Genomic DNA, 19,697 nt, shown 5'->3' on the forward strand with positions numbered 1-19,697 from the left:
TGCAGTTCCTGCAGGTTTTCTTGAGGACTGGGAGCTAAAGGTAGTGTCCAATGTGAATACACTCCCCAAACCTTGCATGAGTGTCAGAGAGGATGCAAGAAGCAAGACCACTAGCATCACTCCTGATACTCTGCATATCTTTGCAGTAGATAGGATATACTCAAGGCCTCAAGCTGATTCTCCAGACTCTTAGCAATTACTGTATTCCATAACTGCAACATTTTCACAACCTCATACTCAGCCTTGATATCAGGCTCACAAGCCAGAGAATCTGGTGTTAGGTCTTTGTTAGAGAGCGCTGGACATCCTGCATACTCCTAGATAGCAAAGTTATTTTGACAAAGGAGCTTCTTTTTCTTCTCCATGTCTGTATTTGTTCATCTGTAAGATGAAAACATCATTAATGCACTCTGCAAAGCACCTAAGATGTCCTGGTGAAACATGCTCTAATAGAGTCAGGTATTAATATAGAACTGAAATACAACTACCAGATCATTCTTGCATTAGGAGTCAGTTGTTAAGTTTTGGCTGTGAACCCTCCTTTTCAGATAACTTAGATTTCACCTATTTCTAGCAAAATTACTGAAGAGCTACTCCCAAAAAAACAGTCTGACTAAGCAAACATTCTCCCTAGTGCGATGACAGCAACCACAACAAATTTGGCGGGGGGGGGGGAATAAAAATTACAAGCAAAGCAAACTCCAGGGTCTCTACAAAAGCTGTTTTCTAATAAAACATTATCCCTCAGGAAATTAATTTGTGTGATTAATTGGTTCAGAGAAATAATCTTCAGCATGATCCCTTAAGGACTTTGCCATAATTTTCTTTTATTTTCCCATGCTTGCTGATAAGACCTGGAGCATTTCCTGCTCACTTTTGGGATCAATATATAACAGCATTACTGTTTGGTTTGGATCAAATTGCCACAGAGTCAAAGGTGATATATTGGTCAGAGATGTTTGTTTCAGCTAACTTAGCGGAAACATGGCAAGGAGGAACGTGTGGTCAGATCAGAGAGACTAAGGGGGTCTTGGCTCCATTTTTGTCACTGACAGGTTAAGGTATTGTAGACAAGTCACTCCCTCCCTGTTTTCACATTTACTAAGAAAAGGCTGATAATTCTGGATGCAACTTACTTCTTTGTAGGGGAATAGCACAAAACTGAAGACCATTTAAGCTCTCACATGAATCCACGTACTCTCTGTCTCAATTTCATCTACTAGGTCCACTTCCCCAGGATGTTGTGAGATGGGGGATTTGCTGTTATGTGGCAGCCACGCTGTTTTAATTGAATGTAAACTATTGCACCAGTTCAGTTAAACAAGCTGAAGTTGTGCACAGCATTGATGTTGCTTTAAATTTGGCTAACATTGTTACACCAAACAAGGCTACAATCAAACCTCTTGAGAGAGGTCCATCTCTGACAGTGAGCGTGTTGCTACAGCAGATACCCAACACCAACCCCATATCAGAGGCCAAGTCCTTCAGATCTGCAGGCAAAGTGGTCCATGCAAGCACTCCCTGACCTGCTTCAGAAGAAATCAGCTATGTGAGCTCAGGTCATCAATTTAATCAGTTTAAGCCACATCAGCTGATTTTGCCTGTAGCAGCACAGGCAGAGTTACATAAACTGCCCCGCTGGCAGACTAACAGGCTGCAACCTCCAGCAGAGTACTACTGAAAAAAATGCAGAGGCAATGAAGTTTTTCAAGTGGCAAAAAGGTTTACAGAGTGAGTATCTGTCTGACACTGTTTGCTTTTGTTTTAAACTTTGTTTGATAGCAATTTACATTGCATTGGTATGAATAAGCTGAAATGATATCAAATGACTTTAAATCTCTGCTGAATTTTCATATGTGCATAGTTGTTCCAATTTGATGAGACAGCAAAGATACTCAGGTAACTAAACCATGTTTGCATGTCATCCAGATCCTGATTTTTCTTTGCAAAGTGCTTTGAGATCTGCTTTAGAAGCTCTAGAAATGTAAAGTACTTCTCAGATGTACAAACTACTTCTATTAAGGTTTGTAATTGAATTTATTTATTTTGCAATATCATGTTACTCAGTAATTGATAATAAAAAGGTAAAAGCAGTAATAAAAACTTAAATTCTCCAAAGAGGGTTAAAATTCAGAAAGTCATTAATAGGAGTGGACCTTCATTTGCATTGTCAACACAACTTTCAGTATTTTTCTTTCTCTGGATGATGATATGGAAATTAAAAGATTCTTTATGCTTTGTTCTAACCAAACCAATAATCTACATACCAGATGCATAGCCCACTGGTTGCCTCGTACATTGCCAAAAAGACTTATTTAGTAATTTGATAAAAGTTGGGGCTTGGCCTTTGTGTACACAAATGGGGTTTGGTTTACCTTCTGATGTTTAATAAAGATCAGCTGTGGAGAACATTAATTGTGACTTCAAGGAAAATAATCTAAGAACATATTGCATTCTATAGCTTTGTATTTACCAAGTAACACTTATTTTCTAGAATAAGCTCAGTAAATTAATTTCCAGTTGTTTTTTATTGCACTGGTACCTGGAAGCATGAGCCAGGGATTAAGGCCTCATTGTGCAAGGTGTTGGTCAAACATATGTAGCAATTAGGTAATAAACAGAGGGTAATTCTCTTATCAGCCAGCCAAAACCATTTAAGAACATTAGCAGTGCTGTGCATCTACTTTTACTTAGAGCTGATAAAAATCTGGAATTTCCACTTGCAAAAAAAACCCCAAACAACCCCAAACCAAAACCCCCCAAACCTGTCAAAACAAAGCAAATTTTATGCCAAGTAAGAAAAAACTTTCTTCTGCCAGTATCTTGGACCTGCCATATTTGTAGTTCTATAGTTGCCAACAGTGCAAGGCAGTAGGTGCTGGCAAACCCCACCCTCTGGCTTGAGAGTGTTTTGCTCATAGTTTTCCATGTAATAAAGCTGAAGATAAGAGAAATCAATTTTCTGTAAATGAATCCGCAAGAGTCATAATTTTAGGGATTACAGGTTTTCAACAATGAAAAGAAAAGGAAACAGAATAATACATGTCTGAGGCTAGGAGAAGTACTATTGTTGGAAATACACAAGCGAGATGATAAGGCTATGTCAGAAAACAAGCTCGTCTCATTACGTCACAGAACTTAGATCAGTGTTTGCTTACTTGCACATCTGTGAGTTGACAGAGTTTTTAGGAGGAGCGCGCAGGAGCTTTCCTGCAACTAGCAGTTGGTAGGAGAACAGAGGCAGCAGGAAGAAACAAATTTCACTATGAAGCTCAAAAGTATTTTACCTGACAAATTCTGGCAGTGGGTCTGTAGGCTACCAAATATTCTCCCATTTGATGATGGTGCTTGAAATCAGCTGACTGTAATTTCTGGGGAAATATAGATGCCGATTCAACAGGATTTATACAGCTGCTTTCTTGCCTTTTTTTTTCTTTTTTTTATTTTAAGAAAGCAATTGTGTGTCTCTGTCCTGATAGCCTTGCAGAACTGTTCCACTGTTCATGTTTGCCCTTTTGAGGGTAAACGGAAATCCTTGATTTCTGAATATGCTCCATTCCCTCTAGGAACTGGCAATAGGTCAGCTGTTTCTGCAGAGCCAGCACAGGTTTGTCAGAGCACACGTTTCCAGCGGGGACCAGAAGTTGCCAAGCTGTTGTGTCCTTTTTTCTCCACTTGCCAGAATAACGTCAGGCTGCTGATGGGGCCATCTATAGTAAAAGCTAAAAACTAATTTCAGTCTGCCTTTAGATTTGCAATAATGTGGATTCTTTGCTTTGTTGTATTTACCTCAAATTCTTTGGTTAGAAATCAGAAAATTTCTAAAAGTTGCTGTAGCTCCTACAGCTGGGCTCATTCTCTGGATAAACCCCATCCTGGTCCCATTACACAAATTATCAAATTACACAGCTATAGTTTGGCTCTGAGGAGCTCTCCCAGGGGAGATAGGAGGGCATGGGTTAAGCAGCATGTATCAGATAATTTGTGAGGGGTACTACATCTTCATTGCTTTGGGATTCTTGAAGCTTAGATCATGTTAGATGAGCCTTTATAGTGAGTTCTGGGTTTTTCCAGCTTCTGCTTATACTATGACTTTTAATTCCCATCTCAGATGAAATCAGGAAATGCTGAAAATGACAAGACACAAAACCAGACTTTGTTGCAAACCTCCATGCAAGTTCATTCTGAACCACTACATGTTATCACCAAAACAATTGGCTCCTTGGTAATTTAAGATCAGATTCAGGTGTTCTTACTTAGGCTTGATATTGTCTTACTCCCTTCTGATGAAATTACAGAATACAATTCCATTACACATGAATCAAAACATCAAGTCTTACTTTTATTAAGTTACAGCAAAGCAAGAGGCTTTAGAGGATTTTACCAGCTCAGGATTGGCTTCTAAGGACACATAGGTGTTTGGAAGACTTGGATTTCATTAATATTCTGTGTTTACTTCTCTGAAGCTCCTTTGAAAACCAAGGCTGTATTAAAACATCATTTGTAAAGGAATATAAATATAAGTGATTTGAAGATATTTTAAGACCTTTTTTAATCTCCTAGTAGGAAGTCTGATAGATCATAGAATGGAATGGAAATGGCTTGAAGGACTGCCTTTCCCCCCCGCCCCCCCCCCCCCCCCCCTCCTTGTAGGAGAACTGTGATTTGATACAATCATTGTGTTCCAGGAAGATAGTTTGATTCTGTTGAAGGCCCACAGGAAAGTGCGCAGGTTCCCGTCTCTGATCCCTTAGCAGTCCATGTGAAGCCAAGAGCTTGGTAGATGGGTGCACTACAGATGAGAGCATAAAGCATTTAGAGATATCTTCTTATCAATGACAATCAGAACAAAATATCATTTTGGAATGTCAAAGTTGTTCTCAGTGTGCATTAACCTTTCCCTCCTAGGTAAGTGTGCTTCTGTGAATTGAAAGCATGCATCTAAACCCCTCCTAGTAATGTACCTGCAGATGTCAAAAGAATGGTCAAACCACGTCTGCAGTATCCTTTTTAATTCTTTCTTGACCATTTATAAATAAGAGCTGGCAGCTGAATTTGTGTAAAATAAACTGTTGCATAAATGCTAACATTAAACACTGGCAGTATTTGATAAAGGCAATGGCAGAGGAGATGTGGACAGGACTGGTCAGCTAGAGATGCTCATGTGGTGTACTTTATTGCCCTTTCCCCAATGACATCATGGAAGGCTATTGACCACTCCCACTATTACCCATTGGAAGAAAATTACTGTCTTCTGCAGAAGACTTGCTTGAAGGTTCAGCAGCAGAACCATGTTTGTTCCTCCTGATCCCAGGGAACTGTACTCTCCAGCACTGCTTCTGTGGATTGCTCAGCATTCAGAAATGAAACTTGCTGTTTGTTATTTTGCCAAACCTGATTAAAATCAAGGTTAACAGGTCATCTGCAGGCAACCTGCTTCCTCCTCCTTCCCTCAGCCACATGAGACGTTAACTGGAAGTGCAGCAAGCAGATCAGCTCCTGTCTTTGAAAGCTGGAGGACTAACTCAGCTATTAGGTAGACAAGCCATAAATCACAAAGATGCAAAGAATAGGCTTTCAGCTGTCTCTTTTTTTTGTTGCTGTTCTTTGAGGGTTTCTTTGCTGGTTGGTGGTTTTGTTTTGTTTTTTGTTATTGGTTTTTTGTCATGTCCCGTGTTGTCCGTCATCGTGTCTGTGTCGTCATCGTCCCCATTTCCTGCCCCGCCCCGCCCCCCCCCCCCCCTTCCACCCCTGACCAGCTAACCTTTCCCATAATGGAGCAAATCCATAGGGGAGAATGGTCTTCTCCCTTAACTGATCCTGCCTCACCTTTATTGTAATGCCCTATGTTTATAACTATAGCTAATTATATTTTCATAAAGGTTAATTGTTCCAATGAGTTGAAGGAGAGTCAGCAAATGCCCAGGGAAAGTAAGTGCTAAATGCATGACTCTATGGAGAACTACTCATACAAAGCACTATGAACTCCCTAACGTGACTTAACACAAAGACATTCTAGCTTCATTGTCTGCACTACCCTAGACCTGTGTTCATCTCTTCTCTGGAGTTTCTCTCTTCTTGCCCTGTTCATCTCCCTGTGCTGCTTCTGTATGACCATCTCTGCTCTCAGTATTCACTGGATATTTCTCTGTTCTTTCTCTGTCTCTCTTTTAAAAAAAAAATCTTCCTGCTTCAGGGCTGCATATCAGATAGTCTGTCCTGCGTGGACCTCTACCCCACCCTTTGTGTCAGTGCCCAATTTTCCCTGGGTTGTCTTTTTTGCCCTCAAGTTGCATGAAGGGAGATTTAGATTGGATATTAGGAAAAATTTCTTCACTGAAAGGGTTGTCAAGCCTTGGAACAGGCTGCCCAGGGAAGTAGTTGAATCACCATCCCTGGAGGTCTATAAAAGATATGTATATGTGGCACTTAAGGACATGGTTTAGGGGTGGACTTGGGAGCATTAGGTTTATGGCTGGACTTGATGATCTTAAAGGTCTTTTCCAACCTAAATGATTCTATGATGTTCCATCTGAGGAGAAGATTTCTTCAAACAGTGGACAGACAATTAGCCCTCTGTGTTTGTGGGGTTTTTTTGGTAGGGGGGATTTGGTTGTGGTTCATGGGTTTTTAGGGTTTTTTTGATCTCCACGACAAGTACAGGGACTACTAGAGTAGAAACAACACAGCTTTCCAGAATTTTTGACAACAGTAACTACGTGGCGGGAAAGGCATCCTTCAAGTGTCTGAAGGAGTGGGATTACGACTGAGATGCACATACAGCAGGGTTTTATTTTTAAAACGTTTATACTGAACTTAAAAATATTTTAAAACATAGCTTTTAGTGGTGGAAAATGTACAGTTAAAGGCAGCCATGAAGGAGTGTTGAACAGGAAAGAAAAAAAAAAAAGCACAAGAGTAAAATACCACAAAATGTGCCTAACTTTCATTAGCATTAAAAGCTGTATGGAAAGCAATGATTACTTTAAACTATTTTGAGAAAAGTCTAACAACCTTTCAATTTCCAAGTGTGTCCATGGCAAATATTGTATGGCTGGCAGAAAGCAGTAAGGACACTTTTTTCCCCTTTACAAAAGGGGGATACAGAAAGTCCATTAGTGACATCAGCAGGAATTGAGGACTGTCACCTCAGCTTAGCTATTAACTCAATTTTTGGGATGTCCTTGGAGACTTCCCTATGACCAGGGATACCCTTCAGGAAACTGGCTAATCATTCTACTTCTAAGCAGTTTTGTTATGAGGTTTAATCAGCTCATCAGAACATTTCTTACCAAAGTTTGTTCTATTAAACTACTCAACTTTAACTATTTTAGGGGATTATTTCATTTTCATTAAATATGATGGAAATGAAGTAGGGTTGGATAGAAAACTAGTATTGTATCCTGTGAGTAATCCACAGTTCAGGCAGAGATAGGAGCTTGGAAAGTCTAGGAATTCAAGGCTAAAATAACAATGTAAGGGCTCTCAGTTTCTCAGTATCCCAGAATTTTTTTCATTAAACCTGTGCCTTACCACTGTACTTCAACAACAACAAAAACCCCAACAACAAAGAAAGAACCCAAAATACCCACAAAACAACAACCTCACCCCCCCAAACAAACAAACAATACCCCCCTCTTACCCAAAAAGCTAAATCACAGTGTCCTATTAACTTCTGCAAGTGAAAAGCTCTGATTCAGCAGGAAACTCTCCATTCCAGATGGAATGACTATTATTTTAACATTTTAGAGTTGCCATGGAAAGGGGAATTTTGACTTCCATCCATCTGTGTTCATACATATGTCTCAATAACTTCATGGTTGTTACATCAAAGGGGCTATAAAGGTGTAAAACCTGACTGCAAATTTTTAATCCACATGTTGAATAATAATGTCACACCAAATAAAGTGCTCAGTTAAACTCTGACTGGATTAATACTGCAAAGGTAGCATACACTTGTGCATATTTACATTTGCTGCAAGGCGAAAAAGTACAGATATTAAGGGAAAGTACAACATGTTCAGGTTTTCATCTGTCAGGAAGCACCAGGTAAACCATGTTCACAAAAAGATAAGGATTAATGGAAAACTTAAGGTGGACCTTCCACAGCCATTCTAGGCTTGGGTTGCCATGGTGACTTGAACCCACAGCTCCTGGTTGTATTTTATTTCTATTATAAAGACTGAGTTTAGCAGAGCAATTATGATTGATTTGTGGCCTCTAGAATAGCAGAACTTCTCAAAGCTATAGTGCCTTTATAAGCAGAGTAACTGAGTGGCCCCATTTTTTCCCCTCCTGTGTGTTTCATCTACTTTTTTCTTAGTTTGAAACAGTCTCCTGTCCACTAGCAGGCGATTATTATTCTTATTTCTATCTGTCATAGTTTAACCCCAGCTAGCAACTCAGCACCATACAGCTGCTCCTTCACTCCCCCCCACCCCCCACCCAGTGGGATGGGGGAGAGAATCGGGGCAGGGGGGGGAGAAGTAAAACTTGTGGGTTGAGATAAGAACAGTTTAATAGGACAGAAAGGAAGAAAATGATAATGATAAAATGACAATAATAGTAATAAAAGAATTGGAATATACAAAACAAGTGATGCACAATGCAGTTGCTCACCATTTGCTGACTGATGCCCAGTTAGTTCCCGAGCAGCGATCTGCCCCCAGGCCAACTCCCCCCAGTTCATATACTGGGCAAGATGTCACATAGTATGGAATACCTCTTTCGCCAGTTTGGGTCAGCTGTCCTGGCTGTGTCCCATCCCAAATTCTTGTGCCCCTCCAGCTTTCTTGCTGGCTGGGTATGAGAAGCTGAAAAATCCTTGACTTGGTAGAAACACTTCTTAGCAACAACTGAAAATATCAGTGTGTTATCAACATTCTTCTCATACTGAACCCAAAACACAACACTGTACCAGCTACTAGAAAGAAAATTAACTCCATCCCAGCCGAAACCAGGACACTACCACGTGCAAACTAATGTCAGGGCTAGTTAGCACAAAACACCACAGCAGCAGGGCACATCAGGTGTATTTTCAGGGAGTTGACCCCATGTGAGGGAGGGCACAGAGGAAAGGTGATGACATGCCTGATATGCTACCAAGTAACTGAGAAAACCCAGCACCCTGGGGCTGGCAGGATGTAAGGGGGAAACCTTCATCACAGATAAGAGGAAAAGAGGGAGGGGGAAGGAACTCACAAGCAGAAGCAGCAGCTTTCGTAAACTGTTAGGCAATTCCTGCAACAGCTGCAGGATGAATTGACTATCTACTGCCAAGGAGATTTGTAACTACCAAGAATGTGCCTAACAGCTAACATGGCCTGGGTTCCTATGTGCTCTGCTGGCTACACTTTCTTTGCTCAGATGCTTTTCCCACACTGTCTGATGTTGTCCAGGGCTGTCAGCTTGAGTTGTATAGGAGTTTGTTTCCAAGCAGCAGGGTCTGCATAACAACACTGTGCAGCCCCTTAACAGAGATACCACCATAGGTCCTGGCAGCAGTGCAGTTTCATTAGTGCTGCCTCTCTCTGGAGTTAATTAGGGTAAGTGCTAGAACGAGTCATGGTTGCTGAGCTAGCTCCCTTACAGACAGCTTACTCGTCTCTGTACTGCTCTGACTAACAGGGTAGTGACAGCTAACATAAAAAGTGGCAAGTTGCACATCTTCCAGCTAGCTTCTGACTTCAGAAAGGCTTGCAATTCCAATGTACTTCCTATACCAGCCACTCGGAGATGAGCTTAATCTTCCCTGATAAGAAGGTATATCTTCTTTGGCTCTGCCTTCTTTTTGTGCTACAGGAGGAATTAAAAAAGAAAGACACACTGGTCCTGCAGATTGTGAAGGGTTTATCATCTCTGCGCAGACCATTTTGGAGAAGTCCAGGCTGTACAGCCTGCAGTGGGCTGAAGCAGTCTCTGAAGTGGACAAGCAGATCGTCTGCTGCAGTCTGCCACCTCTGCAACACTGTTATTCCTCTGAACTCATCAACACAACTAAACCAAGGTGGGACTCCCAGGAAATCTCCCACACTGGCTTCTCAGTCACAACCAGCGTGGCTTTTCACTGCCAATTAATTTTCTTAACCAATAACTCTAATCTATGCACAACCCACTTGTATCCAGCTGTCAGAGCTAGTAGACTTCTGTACCCAGCCCTAGTATCTTCATCCCAGCAGCATGTCTTGTCTTGTTGCTTGGCAGCACTTTCATCTCCTCTGCAGATAGCTGCATGTTGGTTTGCTTAGGAGGGAAACAGATGTTGTACTGATGAGAGGATGCAAAGAAGATGGAGCCAGACTCTTCTCAGTGACGGGACAAGAGAAAATAGGTAAAAATTGAAACTCATGAAATTCTGGCTGAGCAGTAAAAAACCCACACCTTTTTTAAACTGTGAGGGTAGTTGATCACCCAGAGAGGTTGTGGAGTTCCAACCTTGGAGATACTAAAAACCTGGCTGGATACACTTCTGGGCAACCTGCTGTAGCTGCCCCTGCCCAGCCAGGCTTTGGACTAGATAATCTCCAGCAGCCCCTGCCAACCTCAACCATTCTGTTATTCTGTGCCAATTATTACGCAAGTCATTTATTCCAGCAGGAAGAAATGCAGAGGGTAGATATTCACCAGGCACAAATCACTAACCTCAGTGGAGTGATGGTACTTCTCACTAGTTGGCAGGCTGAGCAGGACTACAAGGGCAGGAATCTGAGTCTATTCAGTTGCAGAAAAAAACTAAAAATGTGCGCAGTACTGCAAAGCAATCCAGAATGTTTATATTGCCATTGAAATCCTTTTGTTCTTTGTATTATACAGTATAATGAAGCAAACTTAGGATATAATATCTTTATTGTATGTTAGGCTGTAAAAGAATGACAGAACTATTATGGGTCGTGAAACCCCAGGATGCTTAGTGAATTTACAGTTTAGTATTTTAAAGAATGAAATCATCAGCCTTCCATCACTTTATTTCTGCTGAAGGGCTGAGTTTTATCAGCCACAAAGAGGCTTCCTAGTGATTCCAGTCCAGGATACAGAAAGTTATTCCCCTTGTTCACCCTGATGCTTGAATCCCACCCTGCCCTCATCTTTCAGGAAGACATGGACAGCCTTTGGACAGCTCACTAATCTGTGAGAAAAATGTTTGTTTTCATCATAAGAATAAATTCTGAAGAAGCATTAAATGACGTCTTAAAATGTTCTTTTTATAGTGGACCTTCAACATGGAAGCTGGATATTCAAGATGAAACCACGGCAGAATGTGTTTAAACATGAACATATTTCCTAGCTCTTCCAACCATCACTGCCTATAGTCAAGAGGAAGAAGTTTTCTTTTCTGAAGCACTGTCACATTTGAGTGACACTGGCTCAGTATTATCACAGCCTTGCTGTTGGGCCCACAGTTTCTTTGGGATTTACATTCAAGGAGGAGATAATGCTACTGCTCTGACCTGAGAGTTCATGTCTGTCCTTGGGAGTCAACTGCCTATTACAAAATGTTCTCAGGAGGGTTTTTTCGACTGTTTTATTTATAAGAGTACAAAGAAAACAGGTTAATAATGCTCAAAAGCCGTGGTTCAAGTCCTGTGACTTTAAACTGACCCATCATGTTAGAAAGTAGCTGGCAGTTTAGACTCATCTTGCACAAATTAAAGAGGTGTTTTAGTTCTCTGGCTTCTATCCTCACGTCTTGGGCAAATTCATAATCATTTGGGAGGTAATCCTGTTTGGTTGTACATAGTTACTCTCTGTCATTCCTAGCTGTTTAAATCATATAATAAAAAATAAACCTCCATCTGTAAAAAAAAAAAAAAAAAAAAAAAAAAAAGGTCTTTCCCCCTCAGGCAGGACTGCCAGGTCTTTGCATGTGAGTTTTCAGCATTGCTTGAATAAGAGATGTTCATCATAGTCCCTACTTGATGTGTTAAAGAAGGAGTTCTCCTGGGGATGCAACCGAGGTGCTGTGGCCATAGGTTAGGACATCATCTGCACAGCTGGAAGGAGCTGTGGTTGCACTAACAGTCAGATGAGAATGACTTACTTGCATTGCAATACTCCATTTCTATCCTCTGCATGACAGTTTCCATCTTCCTCTGTCTCTCAGCTCCTGTTGAAATGAGCTGCTTTTATGTTTTGTAGCCCAGACAGCATCTGTTTTATCTGTGAGATGAAATCGTGATAGTGAGATGACGTCCTTATTGCTGGGATAGATTGGTTGGTGTTAGGAATGAAACACCACTACAACATCACCTCTTCCCACCCAAATACTTAAAAGCTTTGTCACCTGAGTGAGACTAGCCAGTCAGAGGGGATGTGGGATGCTTTCATTATGGAGTACACTCTGGTGGGTTTAGGAGATTAGTTCTGGCTTTAAGCCTAATGCCAGTGTAAGTGTTCCCTTCATAGTGTCTTCTTTTTCCTTGGAGTACGTTGCTCATGAGTGACTTTCAACAGCCTACAAAGAGCAGCTGATGGTGCCACTAATGGCCAGGGAGGTCCTTGTGCTATGGAGCAGGTTTTCTTCCTGTTGCTTTGTTGCAGCAGCAAAGACTGCTGCCATTCTCCATCCAAACCCATAAGGCAGCCAGGGTATAGACAAAACTCATCTCAAGAAAGATATACCTCAGGTTTCTGCTTTGCTGAAATGACAGCAAGTATGGCTAAGTTTGAAGGGAGCACTGACATGCTACATTAAGTATTAGGTATGACAGGCTCATGCCTAGACTCCAGGTTCCTGGAGTTCCTCGTGTGATTATACTAGATTTCAACTCTTCTTAACAAAAAAGTAAAAAAGGCAAGAGAGAGACAGAAGGGAAGTTGCTTGTAGCTTCCAGGACTTGGAAGAGAATCCCAGATGACGTAGGATGCATTTCATCTGCATTACAGCTGCTCTCTTTTTCCTATTTAGAGGTCAAGAAAATACATTTTTGAATCCAGGAGCTGAGACAGTTGCCAAGGGAAACTCAATATTCTAGAGGGGAAATCGTTATTACATTTGCAAAACTTGAAGTTTCTGTAACGAATAAATGTAAAACAAATGTGACATAAGGAGGAGGAAAGAGTGGGTGGGAAAATGAGGAGATGAAGTGGAAAGTCAAATCAGGGTTTAGCACGAAGCCCTGAAGTCAGCTATATCCCTTTACAGCACAGAATTTACCACATTAAGTTCCACAGAATACACTTGGGGATCTCGGCACTGAAGGACTCCCAGGGCATGGACTGCATGTTGATCTAGTTTTGTGCAACACAGATGTGCTTGGCTCCACTGTTACTAACAGTAAGTAATAATGAGAAGCCATGATAAAATAATATTGGGTGTCACAGACTGAGACAAGGGGCTATTTCAGGTCAAAGTTCTCAAACTATGCTGAGTTTCTAAATATACCAAGTACATTTACACACTGTTTTGGAGGCAGACGTGAGTTTATGCTGCTCATGTTCCAGATTATGAGCCTGCCCCAACCCACAAATTAAGCAGCTACATTCAAAGGTACTGAGCTCACACCAATATTCCTCATATGCAGTTCTTGTTCTGCAAACCATCTCAGGAAATGCTGTCACTGCTATTTATAGAATTATCGTTAGTTTTTCGATTTCCAAACAGAAGAAAATTGATGTTTTACCAACAGCTGGAAGGATTAAGCCTTACATGATGAGAAACAGGTAGTGTTCCTTGTGCAGCCAGCCATACATACAATCCACCCACATACCTAGTACGCAGGCACTGAGCTGCTCTGGACAGGTATTTGAGAGACAAGAAATGGAAAGTATATATAAAGTTGCCACAAGGCAGACTCTAATTTGCTGCTGGTTTAGGGTATGTGCCAATAACAATGTTGTCCAGAGCAAGCACGCAGCGAGGGAAGAATGACGCCTTGCAGAGTGGCCACCCACAGGTTGAAGCAGCTCCAGAGGAGTAAGCTTGCCCTGTCTGTCTTCCCGCAGCAGCCCTTGCCTGGGGCTGGGCCTCAGAGCACAGTGCTGTCCTGAATTGTGACTCTTTACTTTTCCCAGTAGCCTCTGTGCTCTCATATTAGGTTTAAGAGTCAGCAGTCCAGGTGAGACTGCAGGATGAAAGCATGAACAGAGATGTGGTGTCCTCTGCTCTACTGTGACTCAGATCCCAGATCTGGGAGCTGAGGCAGTCTTCACCCAAAGGCAATATGCTGCATGCCCTACAGTATTTTCCATCCTGTCACGTATCCCTCAATTGATTTTCACTGACCACAAATGCTCTGCTTTGGGGTTGTGATTAGCTGCAAATTGATCGGGTTTGAACATCAGCAGGGAGGCTGGTTAGATGGTGCAGTACCGCTCTCACCATCACCCCCGCCCCAGGACTGCTCTAACTCACTAGTGGTCGCACATGCATTTTGCAATTTGCCTTTTTTAGCCTGTCTTGAACTGGTTTTCATAACCTCCCTGGCAAAGGTGACTGTCCCCATAGTCTCAGCTCTCTGACAGAGACCTGTTTCTGAAGAGAGCTGATAAAAGCTTTTCAGGAAGGGCTGATGTGAACATTAATGCCAGCGAGTGAGCGGGGGGCTCCCTCCTGCAGTAGTTTGGGTGGTGCAACCTAGATCATAGGATCTGCTGCTGTGTCCTTGCATGCTCTTCCTTCTGACATGTGCTGGGTGAAGAGGCTGAGATTTTAATTTAATTTTTTTTCCATTTTACTATATAATCTAACAAAAGCTTCTGTCTTTGTTGAAATTGACATGTTGTAGAAATATGTGTCAATTCTGACAACATTTCACATATGCACAATAGAAGCAAAGTGCCTTAGTGTCAAAAGATGCTGTTGTGAGGTTTTCCGGGTAGTTTGGAGGGTTCATTTCAGAAGGTTGTTTCAAAATGAAATGCATTTTTTCAACATAAAAATAATTTGAAAAATTTGACAGTCTGAACTTTGTTACGGTAGATTTTTTTAAAGACTTTTTTCTTTCCTTTTTATGGAATGCATAAAAATGTGAAAATTTTAATTTCTGCCATTTCTAAGGAAATGGAAAATCAGCCTCCCCCACGCCTTTTTCCCCCGATTTGGAGGTAACTGCATCAAAAAAACATTTATTGTTTAAAACTTGTTAGCTATTCTCTACTAATAAAGATGTTTTCCTCCCTATGTCTCACACCACAGCCTATACCATTTATATAAACAAATTAATCTCTGAAGCTTCCAAGATGCAAAGAAATATTTGACAGCTGGGAACCAAAGAGATTAAGGAAGAGATTTTGCTGCCTAAAACCAGGTAAGTGTATGATGTTGTTTATAAGAATGCCAAGGTCAAAAAGATTGCATCTTCAAGGATCAAAATACCTCTGAAATCTACTTGTGACTTGCACAAAAATCTATAGTAAGGCTCAAAGCTGGAACCAGATCTTTCTAAGTGCAGAGTTTTAACTAACCAAGCATTAATCTTCCTTTGCTCATATGCATCAATAACCTTCAGGCCACAGATGAAAATATGAAGACACTTCCATCTAATCAGATGCACTAAGGGAAATCATACCAACTCCAGTCTAATGGGGAGCAATCTGCTTTACAGAAATGCCACAGTCACTGGCTTCCCTGGTTCATTATTGCAATGACAGCAGGTGGTTTGAAAGGTCCCTTTCATCGCTAGAAGGGGTCAGCTGCGAAGCTTACAGTGAGGATCAAGGGGCCGCATTCACCTCTTGTTTTCACTGGTATTCAGGGAGAAGTTGGAGCTCTGCACCTGCAGAGAGCTAGATCATTGTGGGACGTGAGAAGGCCTGGTGCTCCACATGTACGCGTCTTGCTCTTTTCTAACCGCAGTTGTTCGTCCTGTTCTCTACTCCCAACCTAACTGCATACGTATTGATTTGGCTTCAAAACAAGGTATTAAAAAAAGTCCTCAGAGGTGAAATAGTGTCTGCTCATTGCAGCTGCATAAAATATTTCACCCATACGATTGCACAGGTGGGTGAATTTTAAGCATGCCAACCAGCAGGTCAGTAAGGAGACCAAAGAAGAAAACACAGGATGCCTGGTTTCTATTTCCCAAGGCTTCATATACACAGTTACTTGGCACAAATTGTCAAAGGCATTTGATGGCACAGATAAATATTTGCAATATACAATCTCAGCTTGAACCCTTAACTGGCTTTAAGACCAAAGCTGAGACAATTCAGTGTTTAGTAAAATCTACTAAGCCCAGTTAGCTTTTTGAGGCTAACACCCTGTATTCTCTGGATGGTCCACATTAGGTCACATTAACCTGACAGCTCTGAAGCATGGAAACATTAATTTGTCCTAGGAACAGACACATTGATACAACCTATGCCCATCCTGCCCCTGCCTCTGAGCATCAACCTATTTGCACAAGGCTGACTATGTGTTAAGTGAGAGTTGTTGGCCAGAGCTAAGTCCTGACCAGCTGTGTGCAGATGCACAAGACAAAGTCTAGTGGGGCATAACATTGTTATGGAAGGGGCATTAAAAGGTTTCTAGAGAAGGAGACTGTAAAACAATAAAAAAAAATTCCCATAAAGTTTCAGTATTTTTGGTACAACAGCAAATTTAAAAAACAATTGACTGGCTGTAAGTGCAAAGTTAATATATGGTTTAAAGTATGAGATACAGGATAGGTAATACTGCCCCATAAACACTTCGTTTGGGCACAGAGAGACTATTAAATTTCATGATTCTTCATACCACAAGACAGAAAAGTAATCGTTCAAGTCATGTATGATGAAATCTAATGTTGTGGTATAATTTCTTTCCATTGATCGGGTCCTAGGCTATCTAGGATGATTTATAGGAATAACTAGGGACAGGAACTTACTGCAGTATTGCAAGGGCCAGTTAAGTTTATGTGCTGTGCTGATGTTCAGAGTTAATAGATTTTAAATTATAGTCTATGTAGTACTCCTATTGATGCAAGCTTACCTTGAGGATCTGAACAGAAGAGGTAGGGGGTGAAGCAGCAGCTAGTACAACTATCAGTCACCTCACCAGTTGCATTTGGATCACTTGGGTATGACTAGTTTTCAGCAGGAAAACAGAACAATCAAAACAGCTTCTAATCATAGCAAAAAAGGACCACAACTCAAGGGTGTAAATCACTGTGTAGTTAAAAATCAATGGAGTTACACTGATCTATGCTAGTGAGGGTCTGGATCAGAAATTTGAAGGCAAAGAGGTTAATATTCCTTTCCTTTAATACAGAGATGAAATATGGAACCAGTGCTCTGTGTCTAGAGCAGTTGAGCAGTCTTCAGAGAAATCAAGTTCCTGTAAGCAGACCTGAAAGATGGCATAGAAATTACAACCACTACCACCATCATTCACACTGTTATCACACTCTGTGCCACAATGGAGACAGTTCTAGAGTCAAACAGGGTCTTGCTTCTGCTTTCTGCTTTTGGTTCAATAATGTTAAGATGTGGAGAGCCATAAGCATCTATAGAGAGGCAGAGGCTTCTGTAGGGAAGCTGGAGAGAAGGGAATGACTCCTGGTTCCATTCTTGAGCATCAACAGGCTGGAGTTAACCTAAAAATAATACAGTCAGAACAGTGCAGCCTGCAATGGTACATTTGCATTTCCATGGGAATCTTCTCTCCCCAAAACAAACGCAGAACCCAGGGGATGACACCCCAGGGCCAATAGACTTTACAAGAAGACAGCAATATGGCTGGTGCTCACTTCTGGTATAGCACCTGCAGTTACAGGAGCTCAAGATCACTCTGTGATTCATTCTGCAGAAGTTTTCAACGTGGTGCAACCAAAATTAAATAGCAGTTCATATTTTTTACCTGCAATTTTGTTGGGTTTTAACCATGCTGAATGCATAGTTCCTTCCATGCAGTAGAAGCAAGAAGCTGCTTGCTTGTTTGAGGATTAGGTGTGGAGTTCTGGTTTTCCAAATGTTTTGTTGAATTTTGAAAAGAAACAAGCAATTAAATAACAGCAAAAGGAAATTGTAGCAAAGAATGCTTGTGCTCTGAATAGAAAGAAACAAGGCTTCACTTCATGTACCAGAGCCAAGAGCTATGCCTTTTAAGAAGTTCCAGTGACTCTGCCTGCCATAACGCTTGGATTCCTGTGTTAGAAGATTTTTTTTCTTCCTAACTCAGGCATTGAACTGTGTTTGCTGTAGACTCACAAGAAAGAGATTTTCTCTGGAGGTGCTTTTGTCTTTCTCTCCACTGACAAGAGAGGGAAATTCAAGTAACCACATTCCTAATGAAGGCACTTGGGTCACAGCTCTGGCATCTGTACCTTACTTGATCCAGATTGGTCATGGGTTTGTATTGCTGTCGAATTATGAGATCAGTCTAGAGCTTAGGCTAACTGTATTGCTTTTATATCTGTCAGGACCAACAGACACAAACATAGTACAAGTCATTAATAAGAATATCAATGGAGAAATGCCAAAGGTCTCACAAGATATGCCTTAAACTGCAGTAAATGATGGCACAAGAAGCAGAGCACAGGTGAGAGGGGCTATTTGGAGCTAGCTGACTTCTGCACATTGTGCATTCACCCATGTGTGAACACAAATTTTCTATGTCCCTGGGCTTCAGGATGTGCTCCAAGATACATCAGGCAACTTGGAAGCAACAGCTGTGGTGTTCAGGCACTGCAAGACTAAGCTGAAATCTGGCAAGTATTCCTGTTCCCTTTAGGTTCTTTTAGATGGCATCTAAGGAGGGTCTGCTGCTGCTGGACTCCACCCTTCCCCTCAACACAAGCCTGTGACACATTGCAACAGGTCTCAGGTATACACTTCAGCATGGAGAAAGAGTCTCTCTGGGAAAGCATTGGGCTATTGCTGAGGAAGTTGTGGTTTGATCCATAGATCTGCTGCAGACTCCTTTTAAGACCTATTACTTAAAAATCTCTGTGCCTCTACGATTTCATTTATGAAGTGAGAATCATGCTCTTTCCTTTGTCTGTCCTGTGTGTTGAGAGTGCAGGAACTAGCTAGCTTCATGCATACACACAGCCTGCCGTATAAAAGGCCTTCATTTCTCTTTGTAGCATTAGGAAATATGGAAAATATATCTAATGAGCTATGATTCCTACCTAGTACTGGTGTTTTTCCCAATCAAAAGGCCATAAGTTCAATAGAGAAAAAAGGAAAGGCCAGTGTTTTCTTATTCTTCCAGTTTTTCTGCCCCATTTTGTCCCCATTTTTGGTGTAGCTTTTATCTTGCTATCTTCTTTGGTGCCAAACCTAGAATTTCAATTACTTTTGCTTTGCTTTCTCTCTGTTTTGCTACCTGTGGCTATGGAAATCAGCAATACACAACCTTCAGTTACCTCATCCAAATGATTTTTTGAAACAAAAAAGAATACTTTTTTCATTAGTTGCCTGACTGCAGCCCCTGCCTGTTCTAGTCTGGGCACATGAATACATTATTTTTGGAAGAGCAGTGTTGAGGAAGCAGTCAAGAAAGGAGTGATTACATCTGGCCAATAGTCCCAAATGTGACCCTCCAGCCATATGCATTGAGGGCAATTTGGATCCCAGCAATTTGGTGGCACTTTATAATAATCATTCCTCAGGATTAATAGTTACTGCTGAAGTGTTTTTACCCTTAATGACACAATTTTGCAAATGCCACTTCCCTCTCTCTTCCACACACAGCCCACACATACCCAAACATCCCCCTTAGAGCCATCATCTGTCAGACATATGATCAGCCTGACAGTGTGCACACACGCATACCTTCC

At 41.4% G+C, this 19,697-nt stretch overlaps 1 protein-coding gene and 1 long non-coding RNA gene across 2 annotated transcripts in view; one reads left to right on the top strand and one right to left on the bottom strand.

Annotated features, from left to right (window-relative positions):
- ZW10 (zw10 kinetochore protein) overlaps positions 1 to 19,697 on the bottom strand; it is a 563,481-nt gene that overhangs the window by 89,664 nt on the left and 454,120 nt on the right. The window lies entirely within an intron of this gene.
- On the top strand, positions 1,639 to 18,454 carry LOC126038214 (uncharacterized). Its single transcript, XR_007505957.1, has 3 exons — positions 1,639 to 1,731; positions 15,134 to 15,245; positions 18,336 to 18,454. It is a non-coding gene; the product is annotated as an uncharacterized LOC126038214 (long non-coding RNA).

This window comes from Accipiter gentilis, chromosome 5 (genome assembly GCF_929443795.1).
Source record: "Accipiter gentilis chromosome 5, bAccGen1.1, whole genome shotgun sequence".
Taxonomy (NCBI): domain Eukaryota; kingdom Metazoa; phylum Chordata; class Aves; order Accipitriformes; family Accipitridae; genus Astur; species Astur gentilis.